This window comes from Schistocerca nitens, chromosome 3, assembly GCF_023898315.1.
Source record: "Schistocerca nitens isolate TAMUIC-IGC-003100 chromosome 3, iqSchNite1.1, whole genome shotgun sequence".
NCBI lineage: Eukaryota > Metazoa > Arthropoda > Insecta > Orthoptera > Acrididae > Schistocerca > Schistocerca nitens.
Window position 1 is genome coordinate 889,020,655 of NC_064616.1, and position 21,713 is coordinate 889,042,367.

General features: G+C 41.4%; 1 protein-coding gene across 3 annotated transcripts in view; it reads left to right on the top strand.

Annotated features, from left to right (window-relative positions):
• Positions 1 to 2,500: 2,500 nt before the first annotated feature.
• The window catches only part of LOC126248940 (uncharacterized), a 529,465-nt gene continuing 510,252 nt past the window's right edge, over positions 2,501 to 21,713 (top strand). The window contains exon 1 of one of the 3 annotated variants that reach the window (XM_049950454.1): positions 2,501 to 2,584. The gene's annotated coding sequence lies outside the window, so the exon portion shown is untranslated. The remainder of the gene's footprint in view (positions 2,585 to 21,713) is intronic. The other 2 variants (XM_049950456.1, XM_049950457.1) reach the window with 2 other exon arrangements.

Below are 21,713 nucleotides of genomic sequence, written 5' to 3' on the forward strand. Positions count from 1 at the left end.
TAAGTCATGATACACAGTCAGATCCGTTCCTCTGTAAGTGCTATTCCCGAAGAGAAATCTCTGATGACTTGTTCGGAAAAATAGAAAGAAAACAAGTGACACATAATGTTTGCATCGATCTTGAAACCATGCTGGGATAGTTTAATTAGTTACGGCGATTGCTAGTGGTAAACAGGAGAACTTACATACACGAAGAATTAATAAGCATTAAATTCAAAATAGCATTTCTACCAAGGAATAAAATTGCGTAATAAATTGCCCATGAAGATTAAAGAGGATTGAAACTATCTTATTCACAAAGGCAGTTGAAAAGAATCTGTTAAGTAATACATTCAGTACAGTGACGATTACTTAGATATCACTGAGTAATGTTGGTTGGTTGATTTGAGGGAGGAGACCAAGCAGCGAGGTCATCGGTCACATCGGATGAGGGAAGGATGGGTAAGGAAATCGGTCGTGCCCTTTCAAAGGCACCATCCCGCATTTGCCTGAAACGATTTAGGGAAATCTCGGAATACCTAAATCAGGATGGCCGGATGCGGATTCGAACCGTCGTCCTTCCGAATGCAAGTCCATTGTGCTAACCACTGCGTCATCTCGCTCGGTGCTGCGTAAGGATTCTGATAAAAATAAATAAACACAGGTAAACAATAATAACAATAAAACACATCGGTAATTTCACCACGTTTTCGCATTACAATGTTTTTTCTTTTTTCCTGGAAAATGTTGCTACAAAGCTCTGTAACGGCCAGTATTAATGTCTTATCCTCTTTGCGAGCTTAAAATCTTACCTTCGACCATAGATACTAGTAGACTGGCCTTTCTGTGCAGAAGCTGTAGGGCTGGTGTGGCTCCAACATAAACCACGTGACTGTTGGCAAAACGTGGCGCGATTTCAAGTCAGCGGTCTGCCATCCTATGTTTGTATCGTATTTTCCCCACATTTCTCAATTGACTGCCAAACGCTTCCAACAAAAATTACTTTTTTATTTGCGAAAAATTATGCCAGAACTAGATTTGACCTGGATTTGTTCACAGTACCATTTATAAAAGCTAACAAATACTTCGAACGCCACTCTGGTGGGCAGCGGGACGAAATTACTATAAACTATCAATTAAAGTAAAATGTCGTTAAAATTCTTTTAAACGGTAAGAGTGGGCTCGTGTCAAAACTTTAAACACTAGATACGCCGCGTTTTGAGCTCTAGTCACTTATAAAAGAAAATGGGATATGGAAATTATGTCAACTATAAGTGCCAAAATTGTCGACTTTAGGAGCAGGTCCATTTTAGAGTATCAATTTTAGGTGCACTTGAAAGGTTCAGTTCCCACTATTTTTACAAAATTTTAAACTATCAATTTAAAAAAAAAAAAAAAGATATTTTAGGTGAAAGGTGAGACTTTGAAGTTTCAGGAAATAATTTTGGAGCCTAGGTTTAAAAATTACAGACACTGTAAATATAAATTATAAATATACATTGTAAATAATAACTAACCTATCAAAACACTTCTCCGCGAAGTGCTTCGAGCAAAGGCGCGTACGTGCAGATGGCTTCAAGTTTTTCCGTTTCAGGGCCTGTATCCAAAGCTGCCTTCGGCTTCCATCCTTAGGGAACCTATGAGTAGGAACGAGAAACAATTATACTTACTTCTGTAACCGAATTATCACAGATACTTTTCAAAATGTAATATGAGTCTGACTTTACAGGCATCACTTTCAACACTTTAATTTATGTGATCCTCTATTTCAAGTGTAAAAAAGATATAAAAGTCACTTCAGCAGATTTAAATAAACGCATCTGCACTATCATAGAAACACTCACACGTGAAATGTAATGCCATTTCCCCCGACAAAACGCTGAGTACAGCCATAAGCGCAACACGAAACAACCATGTTTTGCCAACATTCACGTGACTTCAGCCCAGAGATGTTGGAGCCACGAAAATTACGTCAGGGTCAGTCTATTATATTTATGGTCGAAGCATCTTTCCCATTATGAACGGAAGCTGACTCAGTTTTTCAGGCCAGCTAATGGGAAGTATCTGTACACGCAATGGATACCAAACTCTTAGCCATGGTCTTGATGTCAGCTGATAGTGTATGTAGTGTTACGTTATGAAATAATGAGTGTATAGTGTGCGTAAGTGTGTGCGGTGATCGGTATTGAGTAATGAATGAACTATGTTTACGAGTTACTATTTACTAGTGAACCGCTCACCAAGACACAAATTAATTTTAGACAGCTTTTTTTAGTCGAGAACGCCATTTTATTAAGATGAGCTGTTTAAAACTCGTTTTCCAAGTACGCACTAAATAAATACGATTTATTTAACGGGCAATGAAGCAGTAGCGGTACTGCCCAGCCGGGAGAACCTAGACGGTCGACCGAGATCCTGCGCCAGCGCGCGGGGTCGGGACGCGTAAGAGACTGCCATCTGTTGTCGGGCATGGGCTGCGGTAGGGCCGTTCCAGCATTAGTGTGTCAGGCAGTAGCGTGGGTTACGTTGGAGTGCTCTCCGCGCTTGTGGGCAGACGGCTGCAGTAGACTACACGGTCGCTCAGGATTACTTTTCTTCGTAAAAGGTGAAGTACCAACAACATAGTAATGTGGCTTGCTAATTTCAAGTTAACATATGGAAAATGTTAGATTATGCTTTGTTTATTAAATTTTTCTGTCCAGCGCCTCGCTGCTCAAGACGCATTTCGGTAAAAATGATATGTAATAATGGGGCGGTGTCTTTTTTTTTTTTTTTCTTCTCCAGTAAAGTGCACGCAGTACTCCTGGGCATAGTTAAAACATATCGGATGACTCTTGACAGATGGTGCAGTCGCCACCACTATTTTACTCGTACAAACTGGTCGTTCTTACCGTTAGTTGTGCGTTGCGTCAGAACCGCAGGTCGCTGTTGCCCACCTATTTGCTTATTTATTGGCGTTTTCAGGGAGGAAACCTCCCTCGTTCAGTTAGGTTTAAACTGACAGTACTATGATACGTCCTTGGGCGTACTGCGGCCCTAGACTGGCATCGGTAGCCGCAGATGAAGATCGCCGCAACGGAACATGGAATTTTCTGTCGTGTTGGTGTTTAGAAAAGCATATAACTAGTATGACAGAGTGGTTAAGTAAATAAAAGTATTGTGTATGTGAATTTGGTTGCATGAGCCGTTCGGGAGCGTTGTGGAGAGCAGCAATAAGAGCTCATGAGGCGAGGTAACGGTTCTCGGAGGTCAGCGCTACATGTGCATAGCTGCCTTACCGGCCGTGTATCATGTTTAGGCAACAACAGTGGTTCAGCTTTTTTAGTCTTTCTTGCTGTTAGGCGCTCGCCTTCCAGGGGGCCGAAGGCCTGTCGGTGGTGGTACCGTTGGAGCGAAGCACAAGTCAGCGTTGTTCTTCCATCTTACACATTACGTTGGAGTAAAGTGACTGTCATCACAGTCTGAGCTTGTACACACACATATAAACAAACTGTTTGGTTTTTGCCGCGGTTCTGAATACGCTGTCGGTTGAGTTATACCCGTAAACAGTAATTACATTAATCGTAATGTAAAATGCAGTTAATATTGAGTCATCGACGGTGAGTGTTTGCTGTGTTACCTTTTTACAGTGTATTGTAAAGTGTGTCCATATGTTGTTTACATGTGTCTGGATAAAACATATCATGCCATCTTCATAAGCAGCTCCTTTAAGTTGGGGCAGATGGTACAAAACAGAAATTTCTGAGATTAAATATGTTAAGCAGTTTCTTCCTGAAAGACATAACGTTTGGTGGTGGTGGTTGTTGTTTTTGTTATTGTTATCATAGTGGAGGTGAGCAACGATGACTTACTTGTAAACTGTTTTTAGAGTTGTTTTTATTGAAGTATTGGCGAGTGATCGAATATTCGAGGAGCTATTAATGAGACCATTTTCTGATTCGCCGTTTTTAGACAGTTGGTCTTAGTGCAGTTCGGAAGTATTTATTAATGACAGCGTTAGGCTGGATAGTCTCCTGCTGAAATATTGTCCCAACAAATGATGATCCGACTGCATTGCCGAAGACATATCGAACAACATGGTTACGCAGTTGACTGCAACAAACTGTTAAAGCTGGCAAATGTACTGCGTAAGATGTCACAAATAGGATTTACTTTTTGGAAATAATGTGTAGAGTACATGTATTCGTTAGAGAGGTAGAGCGAGCACACTTAAAATATGTATCTCAACACATGTAGCTGTCACCAAAGAGGAAGTATTCAATACTTTCCAACAGAGTCAACATCGCTAATGCATCATTGTAATGCAGTTAAAGAAATTCTGACTATAAACGAGGAATTTCTCCTGTAAGCTGCCTGAGGGTATTTTCAGAATAATGTTTGATTCCTTTGTAGACTGGGAAATATAAAACGTACCTAATTATCGATGATACATACCGGCATCGAAAGATGTACCCGTGAGTTTATTACCTGGCACTACGGTGTTTCTTTTTGCAAACATAAACATCGAATGTGTTTAAGCGTGCTGGTACGCCTCTCACCCACCTTTGCCAGTAAGATATATTGAAATCTGGGGAACAATACAGTGGCCAAATAACTTGGTAGAATTCGAATTACTCATATTGTCGACTGAAGACATTACATTGTGAAGTCTTTCAAATAGTTGTATTCCTCTTCATCGAATTGTTTGGTTTCCGTAGCAAGACACGGTGGGCAACATATACCTTAATTTATAAAAATCCAGGAAATGGCTGTATTTTTTTTTTTTTGGTACAATTCATACGTATTTAAAGACGATAAAGTCCTTGTTCGAAGTTTTACAGTACCTGCATCGTAGCTTGGTTAAGTAACCGTATCTATTGTATTTTTTATAAAGTCTGCCTCACTGTTTATGCTCAACGGATTTCCTGTAGAACGTTTCATTTTTAAAGTCTACATTCTAACATAATGTTGCACAAAAAATGAGAAACGATCATGGTCTTCTTTTAATGTGGTTTTATCTCCCACTGGCATCGTTCTGGACATAGTTTAGCCTGCTTTGTTTAACTCTTAGGGGCGAAAAGTTTCTAGCTCTTTTAGATAATACAGCAGTTATGAAGTAGACTGACGATCACAGCACGTAGAAGATAGTCCGTAATAGTTCTGACGAAAATTTAGTCGTCGCGGCGAGTGCAGTATCGAAAATTCGTCAGAGCAGGATGTATAAACTGTGGGACACGTACACTAGGCTCTAATATCACCTCGTCTAATCTCAGGGCATACTGAAGGAAACTAGAGACGGTAATGTGAAATCGCTACCCTCGCCTAGTAAAACTCAGACGAGCACTTGGCGAGGTGGCGTAGTTAAAACTCGAGGAATTGGATTCAAATCAGAGTAAAGTCATTCATTTTCCTCGACGTTCGTAAATCACATAACGCCGTTGTGATATTGTTTTCATCCCATCGACAGCCAACTTCAGTGTAGACCGACCTTCAAAACTTGGCTTCTCCAGTTCAGTTTGGAGTCCAGGCAGCGTGTGATAAACAGACATGAATAAGGCTGCTGTAGAAACAATATGAAAATCGTTAATTCACCTGCAGACTCTAAAATCGGGATATTTTATAGCCTCGCCCCTGAAGCCCAGACCAGGCAACACTAATTTTGAACAAAGTCTTCTCGATTTGAAAGGTGTCATTTTGAAAAAAAAAAAATGTTTCAACTGCCGAAAGTTCGAGAATCTTATTCAAAACGGCATGATCGAACCCAGAGATTTTATTCCGTCACACTACTGCCAAAACCTCGTAGGACACTTACGTATTTTGTAAGTTTTGAGGAAGTGACGCCTGCTATAAGAACACTGTTTGTCCCGATGCTGCTACTCTTGAACGGTAAGTACCGCCAGGCACGCGAGTTACTGAGAGCGAAACTAGGTTTTATTTTGCTCCTTTCTTTGACGTACGCTTGATAGTATCAGAAAGTTCACGAGAAATTTTTATTTGTTTAGTACGAACTTCATGGTATGTCAGGACTATAAAGGCACATAATTATAGTTCAAACACAAAGGACAAGTGCATTCGTGTTCGTGTGCTGAAGGTCGTCTATGATGCTTCCAGTAGTTCAGACTTAGAATTTACGAAATCAAATTTCTACACACACCTATAATATATATTTCCACTCTTACAATCTTATAATAAAGTACGTGATGGAGGATACTATTAATTGCCTCACACATTAAAATTTTTTCCGTTCTATGCATTGTTGATGGTATAGTGTTGAGTGGGCTGTTAGCGACCTAGGTTTTTTAATTTTGTTTTGGTACAATGTGTAGAGATCCGAAGGAGATGTTAGATTCCCGGTTTATTCCAAGCAGGTGTGATGTTATCACTGTTTCTAAGCGTCTTCCAGGATGGAATTTTCAGACTTCCTGTATTTTTTGCCAGTTAAATAAGTCTTACGATCCTTTTCTTATACGAAATATGCCCTCTTAGTCCAACCTGATTTTTTTTTTATCCCAAACGCTTCAGTAGTACTCCAATATTGGCCGAGGGGTTATGTGCGCTATCTTTTCCGTGAACTTACTGAACTTTCACAGTATCCTACGAGTGAATTTGTCTAATTTTGCTTTCTCTGCAACTGAAAACACTTGATAATTCCTTCTTATTCCCATGAGCGACTAGCATATGCCGGAATCCAGTTGGGAGTCATAAACTGTGTAGTCAAATTGTTAAGGTCTCATTTGGATTCCAGAAGAAATTTATTAAAAAAATCGTTACAGCTTGATTTGAAATACAGAGTCACAAATACTGTAAGGGGCGACTAAAAAGTTTCCGCCTGAGGTAGTTGCTGCAGCGTAGAGACTCTGATGCGGCCTTGTAAGCACCGACATGCAGGTAAGAGATTAGAGTGTCATTGGTGTCTTTCCTGCTTGCTTACAGTAAATCCGGAAATGTAAACTATGGCGACGTTATTAACAAAAGCGCCTGAACGGGAGCGAAGTGCTATTCTTTTTTGGCTGCCGAAAGACAAACACCGGTAGACATCTATCGGGGAAAGAAGTGTGTGTGTGTGTGTGTGTGTGTGTGTGTGTGTGTGTGTGTGTGTGTGGCGGCGGGGGGGGGGGGGGGGGGGGGCGCATCATGTCTGTCGACAACCGTCGTGGAATGGTGCGCTAAGGGGTGCTGCTGCTTCATGATACCGCACGTCCGCATATTGCAAATGTCGTAACGCAGAAGTTACGCCAATTAAAGCGGGAGATACTCCATCAGCCGCCCAATAGACCTGATCTCCCCCCCCCCCCCCCTCATGCGATTATCACGCTTTCAGTCCCTTTAAAAAAGCCTTGACGAGTCGATGATTCCTGTCTGACAAAGATGTGCAACAGGCAGTTGCGGACTTTTCCATGCAACAGGATACGGTGTTATACCAAACGAGTAGCTTCTACCTAGTGCGTCAGTGGGTTGGTTGCATCAGTGCTAGAGGCGAATTGCCTAATTGGCATACCGATTCTGCACTGTACGGCCTTCAGACGGAAACTTTTTGATCGCCCCCTTATTTACTATAAGTTACTTTCACCACGCTGAAGAGTGAAATCTCTCAGGATGAGTTGAGATCTCGTTTTCCCGATGTCTCAACATTTTAGAAAAAACTGTTTAGTATTGGTTAAAAACAGTCTTGGTTGCAATTATAGTTTTTTATCTTTCAGTGACGCGTTTTGCCTTATTTAGGCATCTTTAGGTTATCTTAGAACCTGAAGATGCCTAAATGAGCGAAACTTGTCGTTCAAAAATAAAAAAAACTATAATTGCAACAAAGACTGTTTTTAAGGAATACTGTTAAGCACTGGTTTGCTGTATGCCACATATGGATAGGAAGAATTTCTATAGAAACTGTTTAGACGAATTCCTAATGTACGTAGTGTGCGACAAACCAAATGATAAAACTAATTAAGAATTTCGCGCTCTCTCTGAAGCTATTGTGCCCGACGAAATTTTATACCAAAAAGCCTGGACCACGAGTATCGCCGAGTGTCTTATTCCTACCGACTTTCCTAACGTCCGTGAAATGTATTTCCAACTGCGAATATGGGCAACCATCAGCTTTATAATGGAATGACTACAATGAAAACTTGCTGTACCGAATTCGAAGCTGGATTTCCCACTTATCGCGTGCGGTCGCAATATCGTATCCCTAAGTTAGGTTTTTTTTGCCGACAGCGTAAAGAAAGCCCTGCACTTCTAGTAGATGCCAGGATATTTCGTTGTCGGTACATTTCTTCAAGATATTTTAAATCTTATGTTAGTACGAAGTAGAAATTTTTTAATGACTCTGTGGAGCAAATCTTAACTATTACACACAGCGCCAATCATGAAAGTGCCCTAAAAAATAGCCATTGTTACTGTGGGGCGGTTGCGGCAGCGGTTGCCTTGTAATCTGGCCTGAGATTTGTAGGGTACGGCGGGCGGGGGGCAGGTCGACTCAGATTTATAGTCCTGACAAGGGAACCTCCCCATCGCACCCCCCTCAGATTTAGTTATAAGTTGGCACAGTGGATAGGCCTTGAAAAACTGAACACAGATCAATCGAGAAAACAGGAAGAAGTTGTGTGGAACTATGAAAAAAACAAGCAAAATATACAGAGTAGTCCATGCCATGATAGGCAACATCAAGGATAGGGTAACCTCAGGAGCGCCGTGATCCCGTGGTTAGCGTGAGCAGCTGCAGAACTAAAGGGCGTTGGTTGAAGTCTTCCCTCGAGCAAAAATTTTATTTTCGCAAAGTTATGATCTGTCCGTTCGTTCATTGACGTCTCTGTTCACTGTAATAAATTTAGTGTCTGTGTTTTGCGACCGCACCGCAAAACCGTGCGATTAGTAGACGAAAGGACGTGCCTCTCCAATGCGAACCGAAAACATTTGATCGCAAGGTGATAGGTCAACAGATTCCTCCATAGGAAAACACGTCTGATATATTCTATACGACACTGGTGACGGCATATGCGTCACATGACAGGAATATGTTGTCGACCCACCTAACTTGTACACTTGGCGAATTGGTAAAACGATTCTTCTACCTTGCCCGATTTAGGTTTTCTTCTGGATGTGATAATCACTCCCAAAAAAGTAATGAAAACATAAGAGTTCGTCTCACAAACTGCAATAAATGAATGCAACAGTTTCACAGTCGCACAGTTTTCCCTGTGCTCTGTCAAAACATGTGCATCGGACGGACCGACGGACAGATAATAATTGTCTGAAAATTAAAAATTTAACTTTTCACTCGAGGAAAGACTTGAACCAAGGACCTCTCGTTCCGTAGCTGCTCACGCTAACCACGGGACCACGGCGCTCCTGAGCTCACAGTATCCTTGATATTGCCTGTGTTGCGCATGGACTATCAGTTTGTATATTTTGCTTATTTTTTTCATACTTTCATACAACTTCTTCCTGTTTTCTCGACTGATGTGTGTTCAGTTTTTCAAGGCCTATCCACTGTGCCAAATTATAACTAAATCTGAGGGGGGTGCGATGGGGAGGTTCCCTTGTGAGTAGCAAGAGTTCCCCAAGGATCTGTTCTTGGACTGACTCTGCATGTTGCGGAACAGCTCTCGTCCAGCAGCTGATGATATTCGTGCAAGCTACAGTGTTTCGCTGATACAGCAACAATCAGAAGGCTCTTAAGAAAATCGTTCAGTTGTAGAGTATTTGGAAAAGCATTAATACGAAAAAAGTAAACGTTCATTACAGAGCAGTCTTCCCATTCATAAAGCATATTGTGTTTGGGGTGGCGTGTCTGAGTACCTCTGGTAAACATATTACAACGCGTAAATCAGGGCATTTAAAACGAGATACACATTTTATTTCATAAACCGTATGTCAAGCAAAGAAATGTCTGTTCTATATACCGGGTGATCAAAAAGTCAGTATAAATTTGAAAACTTAGTAAACCACGGAATATTGTAGATAGAGAGGTAAAAATTGACCCACATGCTTGGAATGACATGGGGTTTTATTAAAAAAAGAACCATATTGCTAGATGCGTGAAACATCTCTTGCGCGCGTCGTTTGGAGGTGATCGTGTGCTCAGCTGCCACTTTGTCATGCTTGGACTCCCAGGTCCCCAGACCTCATTCCGTGCGGTTATTGGCTTTGGGGTTACCTGAAGTCGCAAGTGTATCGTGATCGACCGACATCTCTAGGGGTGCTGAAAGACAACGTCCGACGCCAATGCCTCACCATAACTCCGGACATGCTTCAGTGCTGTTCACAACATTATTCCTCGACTACAGCTATTGTTGAGGAATGATGGTGGACATATTGAGCATTTCGTGTAAAGATCATCATCTTTGCTTTGTCTTACTTTGTTACGCTAATTATTGCTATTCTGATCAGATGAAGCGCCATCTGTCGGACACTTTTTGAACGTTTCTATTTTTTTGTTATAATAAAACCCCATGTCATTCTAAGCATGTGTGTCAATTTGTACCTCTTTGTCTACATTATTCCATGATTTATTCAGTTTTCAAATTTATCCTGACTTTTTGATCACCCGGTACATTGGTTTGAGTTCAGGCACGATATCATGTATGGCATTTTGCCTATATGTTGAAGGGTGCCGTCATCAGGAAACTGCCTTCTATATAAGACAAAATTACGCAGCTGCCCCAGCTACGTGTAGGTGCATACAAGGCGATGTCATGGAGACGGTAATATGGACAATTTTGAGTACCATAAGGAGATCGTTTTCTTCCGGTATTTAGCTTCGTTTGTTACACGGAAAATAAACGTTGAAAGAGCAATAAGTAGCAGAAATATTTGTTGTTGTTGTTGTGGTCTTCAGTCCTGAGACTGGTTTGATGCAGCTCTCCATGCTACTCTATCCTGTGCAAGCTTCTTCATCTCCCAGTACCTACTGCAACCTACATCCTTCTGAATCTGCTTAGTGTATTCATCTCTTGGTCTCCCTCTACGATTTTTACCCTCCACGCTGCCCTCCAATGCTAAATTTGTGATCCCTTGATGCCTCAAAACATGTCCTACCAACCGATCCCTTCTTCTAGTCAAGTTGTGCCACAAACTTCTCTTCTCCCCAATCCTATTCAATACCTCCTCATTAGTTACGTGATCTACCCACCTTATCTTCAGCATTCTTCTGTAGCACCACATTTCGAAAGCTTCTATTCTCTTCTTGTCCAAACTGGTTATCGTCCATGTTTCACTTCCATACATGGCTACACTCCATACAAATACTTTCAGAAACGACTTCCTGACACTTAAATCTATACTCGATGTTAACAAATTTCTCTTCTTCAGAAACGCTTTCCTTGCCATTGCCAGTCTACATTTTATATCCTCTCTACTTCGACCATCATCAGTTATTTTGCTCCCCAAATAGCAAAACTCCTTTACTACTTTAAGTGTCTCATTTCCTAATCTAATCCCCTCAGCATCACCCGATTTAATTTGACTACATTCCATTATCCTCGTTTTGCTTTTGTTGATGTTCATCTTATATCCTCCTTTCAAGACACTGTCCATTCCGTTCAACTGTTCTTCCAAGTCCTTTGCTGTCTCTGACAGAATTACAATGTCATCGGCGAACCTCAAAGTTTTTATTTCTTCTCCATGAATTTTAATACCTACTCCGAATTTTTCTTTTATTTCCTTTACTACTTGCTCAATATACAGATTGAATAACATCGGGGAGAGGCTACAACCCTGTCTCACTCCTTTCCCAACCACTGCTTCCCTTTCATGCCCCTCGACTCTTATAACTGCCATCTGGTTTCTGTACAAATTGTAAATAGCCTTTCGCTCTCTGTATTTTACCCCTGCCACCTTCAGAATTTGAAAGAGAGTATTCCAGTTAACGTTGTCAAAAGCTTTCTCTAAGTCTACAAATGCTAGAAACGTAGGTTTGCCTTTTCTTAATCTTTCTTCTAAGATAAGTCGTAAGGTTAGTATTGCCTCACGTGTTCCAACATTTCTACGGAATCCAAACTGATCTTCCCCGAGGTCCGCTTCTACCAGTTTTTCCATTCGTCTGTAAAGAATTCGCGTTAGTATTTTGCAGCTGTGACTTATTAAACTGATAGTTCGGTAATTTTCACATCTGTCAACACCTGCTTTCTTTGGGATTGGAATTATTATATTCTTCTTGAAGTCTGTGGGTATTTCGCCTGTCTCATACATCTTGCTCACCAGATGGTAGAGTTTTGTCATGACTGGCTCTCCCAAGGCCATCAGTAGTTCTAATGGAATGTTGTCTACTCCCGGGGCCTTGTTTCGACTCAGGTCTTTCAGTGCTCTGTCAAACTCTTCACGCAGTATCTTATCTCCCATTTCATCTTCATCTACATCCCCTTCCATTTCCATAATACTGTCCTCAAGTACATCGCCCTTGTATAAACCCTCTATATACTCCTTCCACCTTTCTGCCTTCCCTTCTTTGCTTAGAACTGGGTTGCCATCTGAGCTCTTGATATTCATACAAGTGGTTCTCTTCTCTCCAAAGGTCTCTTTAATTTTCCTGTAGGCAGTATCTATCTAACCCCTAGTGAGACAAGCCTGTACATCCTTACATTTGTCCTCTAGCCATCCCTGCTTAGCCATTTTGCACTTCCTGTCGATCTCATTTTTGAGACGTTTGTATTCCCTTTTGCCTGCTTCATTTACTGCATTTTTATATTTTCTCCTTTCATCAATTAAATTCAATATATCTTCTGTTACCCAAGGATTTCTATTAGCCCTCGTCTTTTTACCAACTTGATCCTCTGCTGCCTTCACTACTTCATCCCTCAGAGCTACCCATTCTTCTTCTACTGTATTTCTTTCCCCCATTCCTGTCAATTGTTCCCTTATGCTCTCCCTGAAACTCTGTACAACCTCTGGTTCTTTCAGTTTATCCAGGTCCCATCTCCTTAAATTCCCACCTTTTTGCAGTTTCTTCAGTTTCAATCTGCAGCTCATAACCAATAGATTGTGGTCAGAATCCACATCTGCCCCTGGAAATGTTTTACAATTTAAAACCTGGTTCCTAAATCTCTGTCTTACCATTATATAATCTATCTGATACCTATTAGTATCTCCAGGATTCTTCCAGGTATACAACCTTCTTTATATTTAGTAAACATTTTTAAAATTACCATCAACTTCAGCGCATCCGTTTAACGCGTTTCGTAATAGTCTACCTCTTCTGACGTTGTTGTGGGTTAGTCTTACACAGAATTTCACAATGCTACCACTTAATTTGTTTGTTATATTTAGTCTTTCCCTACGTCTTTCATCAGAGCCTACACAAAACGCTAATGCAGCAAGATACAATGATGGCCAATGAACGTGGCTGTTGCAGGCGAATGGTGCAGCATTGTTGTAAATCGCAGGGACCTTTTCACCTCAGTTTGCAAGAATTCTGCATATATGTTTCGTGATAGGTGCTCCTGCAAATACTGTAGGGCAAATTAACTACCCAACCATTATACTTAAGGTTCGATATGTTGCAATGACGAAGTAAATATTCCTGAATTCCGATCAAGAACAACTGTCAAGATGAGAATCATAGAAGTAGATATCCTCGGTGTAACAAAGCAGCTTAAAGCAAGGCCTCCGGTCCAGACTATACCAGTCAGGTTCTTCTCAGAGTATGCTGATAAAATAGCTCTATATTTAACAATTATATACAACCATTCACTCACAGAAAGATCCGTACCTAAAGACTGGAAAATTGCTCAAGTCACACCAATACCCAAAAAGTGAAGTGGGAGTAATCCGCTGAATTACAGGCCTATATAACTAACGTCGATTTGCAGTAGGGTTTTAGAACATATACTGTATTCGAACATTATGAAGTATCTCGAAGAAAACGATTTATTGACACATAGTCAGCAGGGATTCAGAAAATATCGTTCTTGTGAAACACAACTAGCTCTCTATACTCATGAAGTAATAAGTGCTATCGACATGGGATGTCAAATTGATTCCATATTTTTAGATTTCCAGGAGGCTTTAGACACCGTTCCTCACAAGCTTCTTCTAACCAAACTGCGTGCCTACGGAGTATCGCCTCAGTTGTGCGACTGGATTCGTGATTTCCTGCCAGAAAGGTCAGACTTCGTAGTAATAGACTGAAAGTCATCGAGTAAAACAGAAGTAATATCCGGCGTTCCCCAAGGAAGTGTTATAGGCCCTATATTGTTCCTGATCTATATTAACGACATAGGAGACAATCTGAGTAACCGTCTTAGATTGTTTGCAGATGATGCTGTCATTTACCGTCTTGCAAAGTCATCAGATGATCAAAACGACTTGCAAAATGATTTAGACAAGATATCTGTATGGTGCGAAAAGTTGCAATTGACCCTGAACAATGAAAAGTGTGAAGTTATTCACATGAGTACTAAAAGAAATCAGCTAAATTTCGATTACGCGATAAGTCACAAAAATCTGAAGGCTTTAAATTCAACTAAATACTTAGGGATTTCAATTACAAATAACCTAAATTGGATCGATCACATAGATAATATTGTGGGTAGAGCATACCAAAGACTGCGATTCATTGGCAGAACACTTAGAAGGTGCAACAGGTCTACTAAAGGAACTGCTTACATTTTGCTTTTCCGCCCTATTCTGGAGTTTTGCTGTGCGGTGTGGGATCCGCATCAGGTGGGACTGACGGATGACATCGGAAAAGTACAAAGAAGGGTAGCTCGTTTTGTATTATCACGCAATAGGGGAGATAGTGTCACAGACATGATACGTGAATTGGAGTGGCAATCATTAAAACAAAGGAGTTTTTCGTTGCGACGGGATCTTTTCATGAAATTTCAATCACCAGTTTTCTCCTCAGATTGCGAAAACATTCTGTTGGCACCCACCTACATACGGAGAAATGATCATAACGATAAAATAAGAGAAACTGGGGCTCGCACAGTAGATCGGTAGAGAGACAGCATGAAGGTGGTTCATTGAACCCTCTGCCAGGCACTTTATTGTGAATAGCAGAGTAATCACGTAGATGTAGATGTTGGAATTATAATCTTCAGTTGCATGAAGATTATTCTAAGACAACAAATAGGATATTGCCACGGAGGAAAGTAGCTTAATCAAAGAATAACAGTGGAATTAAATGACAATTACAAATTATAGATACATTTACAGTTTTCCTATTAAATCTCCTTCGTAAGGTAATCGTACCCGACAACGTCGTAGCAGAATTTGACATGTAGAAAACTGGAAGTGTTCACAAGGACGTGTTCACTCGCAGTTGTTGGAACTATCTTCTCCACACGGGCTGTTTATCGTGAAGTATTCTGTTTTCAAGGCGAGGTGAAACATACTAAATCTGTTACACATGTCTAACCCAAGACGAAGTAGAACAGATCTGTTGAAGTTGCAGAAAATCCATAGACATTTCTACCTGTTCTTGGAGGCAACATTATCATAGCGGATTGTCATTCTATAAAGTTGACAACTTAAGAGACGCATCGAGAAGGCTTTTTGATCTTTCCATTTTTGTTCATAACTGGAAAAAATGCAACACTACTGGCCATTAAAATTCCTACACCACGAAGATGACATGCTACGGACGCGAAATTTAACCGACAGGAAGATGATGCTGTGATATGCAAATGATTAGCTTTTCAGAGCATTCACGCCGGTGGTGACACCTGCAACGTGCTGACATGAGGAAAGTTACCAACCGATTTCTCATACACAAACAGCAGTTGACCGGCGTTGCATGGTGAAACGTTGTTGTGATGCCTCGTGTAAGGAGGAGAAATGCGTACCATCACGTTTCCGACTTTGATAAAAGTCGGATTATTGTAGCCTATCGCGATTGTGGTTTATCGTATCGCGACATTGCTGATCGCGTTGGTCGAGATCCAATGACTGTCAGCAGAATATGGAATCGGTGGGTTCAGGAGGGTAATACGGAACGCCGTGCTGGATCCCAACGGCCTCGTATCACTAGCAGTCGAGATGACAGGCATCTTATCCGCATGGCTGTGACGGATCGTGCAGCCACGTCTCGATCCCTGAGTCAACAGATGGGGACGTTTGCAAGACAACCATCTGCACGAAAAGTTCGACGACGTTTGCAGCAGCATGGACTGTCAGCTCTGAGACCATGGCTGTGGTTACCCTTGACGCTGCATCACAGACAGGAGCGCCTGCGATGATCTACTCAACGACGAACCTGGGTGCACGAATGGCAAAACGTCATTTTTTCTGGTGAATCCGGGTTCTGTTTACAGCATCATGATGGTCGCATCCGTGTTTTGCGTGTATTCGTCATCGCCATACTGGCGTATCACCCTGTGCCATTGTTGCAGTCTGGTCCCTTTAATCCCACAAACCAACCAACCAACCAACCAACCCACCCTGTGCCATTGGTTACACGTCTCGGTCACCTCCTGTTCGCGTTTACGGCACATTGAACAGTGGACGTTACATTTCAGACGTGTTACGACCCGTGGCTCTACCCTTCATTCGATCCCTGCGAAACCCTACATTTCAGCAGGATAATGGACGACCGCATGTTGCAGGTCCTGTACGGGCCTTACTGGATACAGAAAATGTTAGACTGCTGCCCTGACCAGCACATTCTCCAGATCTCTCACCAATTGAAAACGTCTGGTCAATGGTGGCCGAGCACCTGGCTTGTCACAATACGCCAGTCACTACTCTTGATGAACTGCGGTATCGTGTTGGAGCTGCATGGGCAGCTGTACCTGTACACGCCATCCGAGCTCTGTTTGACTTAATGCCCAGGCGTATCAAGGCCGTTATTACGGCCAGAGGTTGTTGTTCTGGGTACTGATTTCTCAGGATCTATGCACCAAATTCGCGTGAAAATGTAATCACATGTGAGTTCTAGTATAATATATTTGTCCAATGAATACCCGTTTATCATCTGCATTTCTTCTTGGTGTAGCAATTTTAATGGCCAGTAGTGTATAAAGTTGACAACGTAGAGACGCAAAGAGAAGGCTTTTTGATCTTTCCATTTTTTGTTCATAACTGGAAAAAATGCTATTTTTAATCTCAGTTCGTTTTGCACGCGGATACTGATATTCGGTGTCACGCGCGCAATCATATAAATATCTCGACAGAACTAAACGCTTTAAGTACAATGAGCCTTATAGATGCTTAGATTTGGTAACATCTCGAGATAAGTAATGCCTGTCGATAATAAAGTTGATTTTTTTGCAAATTGTGTGCCATGTGTTGCCAAACTACGGCTGTGATAAAATGTGATTGAAGTTACGGGAGACAGTTGGAGGGAGAAAGCAGAGCGGTAAGGGGAGGCAGGAAACCCCGGCACTGCTCGGTGGCGCGCCTTGCACTGGACGGGTTTCGGTTACATACCCCCGCTAGGGAACGCTGACGCCTGGTCTGCAAACCCGTCGGAGATCGCCAATGGATGACGGGCAAAAGCTGCGTAGTGTCTCGGACATTAAACATCCAGACGAAAGGACGGATCAGGGCCTTCCATACGGCAACAGTTCTGTTTAATACTAGACCCCGGGGAAACAAAATAGGTGGTTACAGAATGTGACTAGTATGCAGTCTGAAGCCTATTAGGAAGCAGTATTCATAAGGCGATCACTCGGTGATCAGATTTTTGTAAATCTTCATATTTATGGTACGCGAAGGTCATAACTCAAATATGTCAATAGAAGCATTCGATGCAGTTCTCGAGAATTGTCGAGAAAAATCTACTTCGAAGTTTTTCGAGGTACAGTAATTCATTAAAATTAAGGTGATTTTCACAAAGGGCCGCGTGGATCACTTGGTAGCATTGGAGGATGGTCATCGGGTGACAAATGGATCGCCAGTTCGAATCTTCCTATGGTCTCTTTCCGTTTTTTATACCGTTCAATTCGAATACTTGCACCACTTAATTAGCATATATTTAATGAATTTTATATTTAAGTGATGTGTAGGTATTCGAACTGAACAAAAGAAATAAAACGAAAAACATCATAACGAGATTGGAACTAGCGATCCATTGACCAGCTGATTATTATTTTGCAATGCTGCCGTTTGAGCCCCCTGAATTTTAGTGATTACTGTTCCTTGTGAAACGTCCCCCTTAGAAAAATTTGTGATTGTGCTGATAAACCACTTACGTTATTTCATTTTCAAACAGCTGAGCAAAACTGAACGTACTCAGACATTTCTCTCTTTACTTATTCTGATCATCACTAAACTGACACATAATATTTTTACCGCTGCGCAGTCTGACTTTCAATAATCCCTACAAAAGAATGGCCCTGACTAACAATAACCTATACCTCTCATGATGAATCACTTATCTCACAAAAATCTTAGTTACTCGAACTACTGCAATACAGCGAGCGCCAATACTGCCAGCTAAATAAAAGATTCTAACTACTGATGGCACTAACTACTGATAGGCATAGTTAGCAAATGAGATTTTGATAGAGAACAAACAATGTATTTACCTTAATAGTGTTCAAAAGTCATAATATATATATCAGTTAATGACATCCAGTCTTACAGATTTACTCTCTCTGATGGACACACGTCCTGATCATCCGCTTGCAAAACTCCGCCATCTCACTCCCCACATCCACCACTGCTGGCGGCTCACCTCCAACTGCGCAACGCTACGTGCTGTTCACATCCAACTGCCCAACACTGCAATAGCGAATATTTCAACAATGCCAACCAGCCACAGACTGCACACAGCACAGTCGGTGATTTTCATACAGAGTGCTGCGTGGCGTTACCAATATAAAAACCTAAACAGCCTACTTACACTTGGAAAACTAGAAAGTCAATTTTCTCGAGAATACTTGAGTCGAATCTAACTGCTTTGGTTGACAGATGCTCGAGTTCTGCACTTCACGTACCATAATTGTAAAAAATTACACAAATCAGATTGCCGATTGGTCTTTGTCAGTTTGTGGTTCTGAATGGGTAGGAATCGCCTGGGACGAAAGTGGAAGCGGGTGCTCCGCAAGATATGTGACAGTTACTGCTCATTATGTAGCATGTTCGAGGGACAGAGATAATTTTGGACAATACATTCATTCGTGGAACTGTCGATCAAAAGTTAACCAGAATTTGGCACAATACTAGTTCACACGAGTAACGACCACATGCTGAGCAAGATAGGCAGTGGTCACTTTAGGATATGCTCTACCGAATGTTTTACAATACACGTCAGACGTCACGAATTGACGAAATTTATACAAAAGCATTTTTTTGCCATCAGCTGTGTATTTTCATTGACTGGTTTCGGTTATTGTAACCATCCTCAATTGGAAGAATAATCATAACATACGTTGGTTTAAAAATGCATATTTCTCATTGACATTTTCGTATACCGAATGTAACAGTCATCTATGAGAAATATGCATTTTTAAAGCAACGTATGTTACGATTATTTTTCCAGTTAATGATACTTAATTTAACAGATACCAGTCACGAATAAATATAATATACACAGTTGGTGCCAAATAAAAATGCCTGTCTATAAACCTCATAGCTGCAACTAGTTATCTACACATTTTTAATTTTATTGCCAAAATATGCAAACTGCATATCTACGTAAGGCGATAGTGTCTCGGCGATGGATAGTGTCTTGAAAATTACTTATAAGAAGAATATTAACAAAATAAAACCTGAAAATGTTAATAAGACAACAGTCGTAGCAAATGTTGATCAAATAACAACCATAAATGGTAATGTAGTCGAATTAAAGTGGTGCTGAAGAATTAGATGAGATTACATGCTAAAAGTATAAGATACTATTAAAAAATTTCCGCTGGAGTGCCTTCATGCAGCGCATATGCAACCCAGCGCAACTCCGATGCGGGTATATAAGCACAGACATGAAGGCTAGCGGTTAGTGTGACCTTCGAACGGAAACTTCTTGACCACCCCGTACAATAGAACCGTTTCGCTATTTAGGAAGCAGAATAACTGACGATGGCTGAAGTAGAAAGGATGAATATGAAATGCGGACTGGCAATACAACTTTTCCCTGGAAAAGAGATTTATCAGTTATAAATTAGTGTTGGGAATGCTGTTTCTGGGAGTCTTAATTCATCATTCTGTGAAACTGAAACGTGGATGACAAGTTGTACAGACAAGAAGAGAACAGAAGCATTTTGAAATGCGTTGCTACAGAAGAATGATTAAGATTAGATGGGTAGATCGGATAATAATGTAGTACTTCATCGGTTTGGGAAGGAAGAAAAGCTTTGATACAACTCGAATAATTTAAGGGGTGCGTTGATAGGACATTCTTAGGCATCAAGGTAAAGCTAATTTGGTAATAGAAGGGAGTTTGAAAGGAATGGTTACTTGGTGTCATACCATGTATCATTTGCACGATAATTCGTACTTTGAATCGAATCATTTTGCATTCACCTCAGAAATCAATTTGCAAATATGGCTATAGGCCGAAAGTTTATAAGGATGTTTTTTTAAAATATACAGAAGTTAGTAATTCCTGCACACCACATTTTACACATAACAATAGAAATTCTTCTACGTAATCGCAGCTTTCAAGGAGAATCTCGTATACTTCGTAGATTTTTGGAGCTGTTGGTCCTGGATGAAACTGTATAGGATATGGGTGCACCGTCATAAAATTGTGAAACGTACGAAGATACACCGATAATTAGCACGTGGTGCAAATAATAAACTGCACCTGTAGGGAGAAACTTGTAATTTATTTGTATTCACGAACTTAAACAGCTGACTCGCCCTATGAGGTAATTTCCTCAATCTGAAGGCTCACAAACGGTGTGTCCTGTATTTTGTGTAGTGTATTGCTCCGTAACTATTACAGCGAAAGGTATTTAATGGTGATGTAATGACTGCAACGCTTCTAGCTTGTGGCTATGCTGAAGCAAAAGAAAGAAGCTCCCGTTGCCAACGAAATCATTAGGAGCGGAGCCCAAGCTTACATTAGGGAAGGGTGGTAAAGTATGGGGAAGTAAATCGGTCATGTCTTTAAAGAGAAACCATCCCGCTGTATGCCTTGAACGATTTAGAAAAACCACAGAAATACTGTTAGGATGGTAGGGATTTGAACCGCCGTCCTAGTGAATGCAAGGCCAGTATCTTAACACACCATTTTGGCTGGTACTTAAATATAAGCTGGGACAGCGATATATGCACTGATGAGCCAAAACATTGACCACTACCACCTGTGGGCCCGGGCGTTAGAATACGCCGTAGGTATTCCTGCCTTTCGTAAGAGGCGACTAGGAATTTCACACCTTTCGGCCTTCATGTGATGGTCCCCTGTATGGTTTGACCTCCATTTTTCAAAATTTTCCCGAAGAGCGAGCCAATTTAGGAAGAGCACCTTACATGCAGCATCGTATCCCTCGTGCAATGACATCTTTTGCCCACTTCCTCGTCGTGCCATTGCAGTCCTGCTCATCCTCCATCTCTTGAGCGAGAACACCTTCCTGAGTGCGTTTTCCTCCACCCACTATGTAGTGTCGTTTTCTGCGCCAATTAGGACAATGAAATTCTTTGCACCTCATATCCAGCACGGTAGCCAGTCCGTTGTGGTGAGGCCGCCATGTACCCTGTTCGTTGTAGCACCCTGACGACACACGGATCGCTCTGCTGATGCCTGTGCTATTAACTCCCCACGTATGCCAAGGAGTAGATGCCCATCTCCCTTCGGCATCATGACTCCCGGCAATGGCCATCCTGCCAGGTGGCCTTTGCTGCGGCTGGGTGGCGCCCGTGAGGAGGGCCCCTGGTCG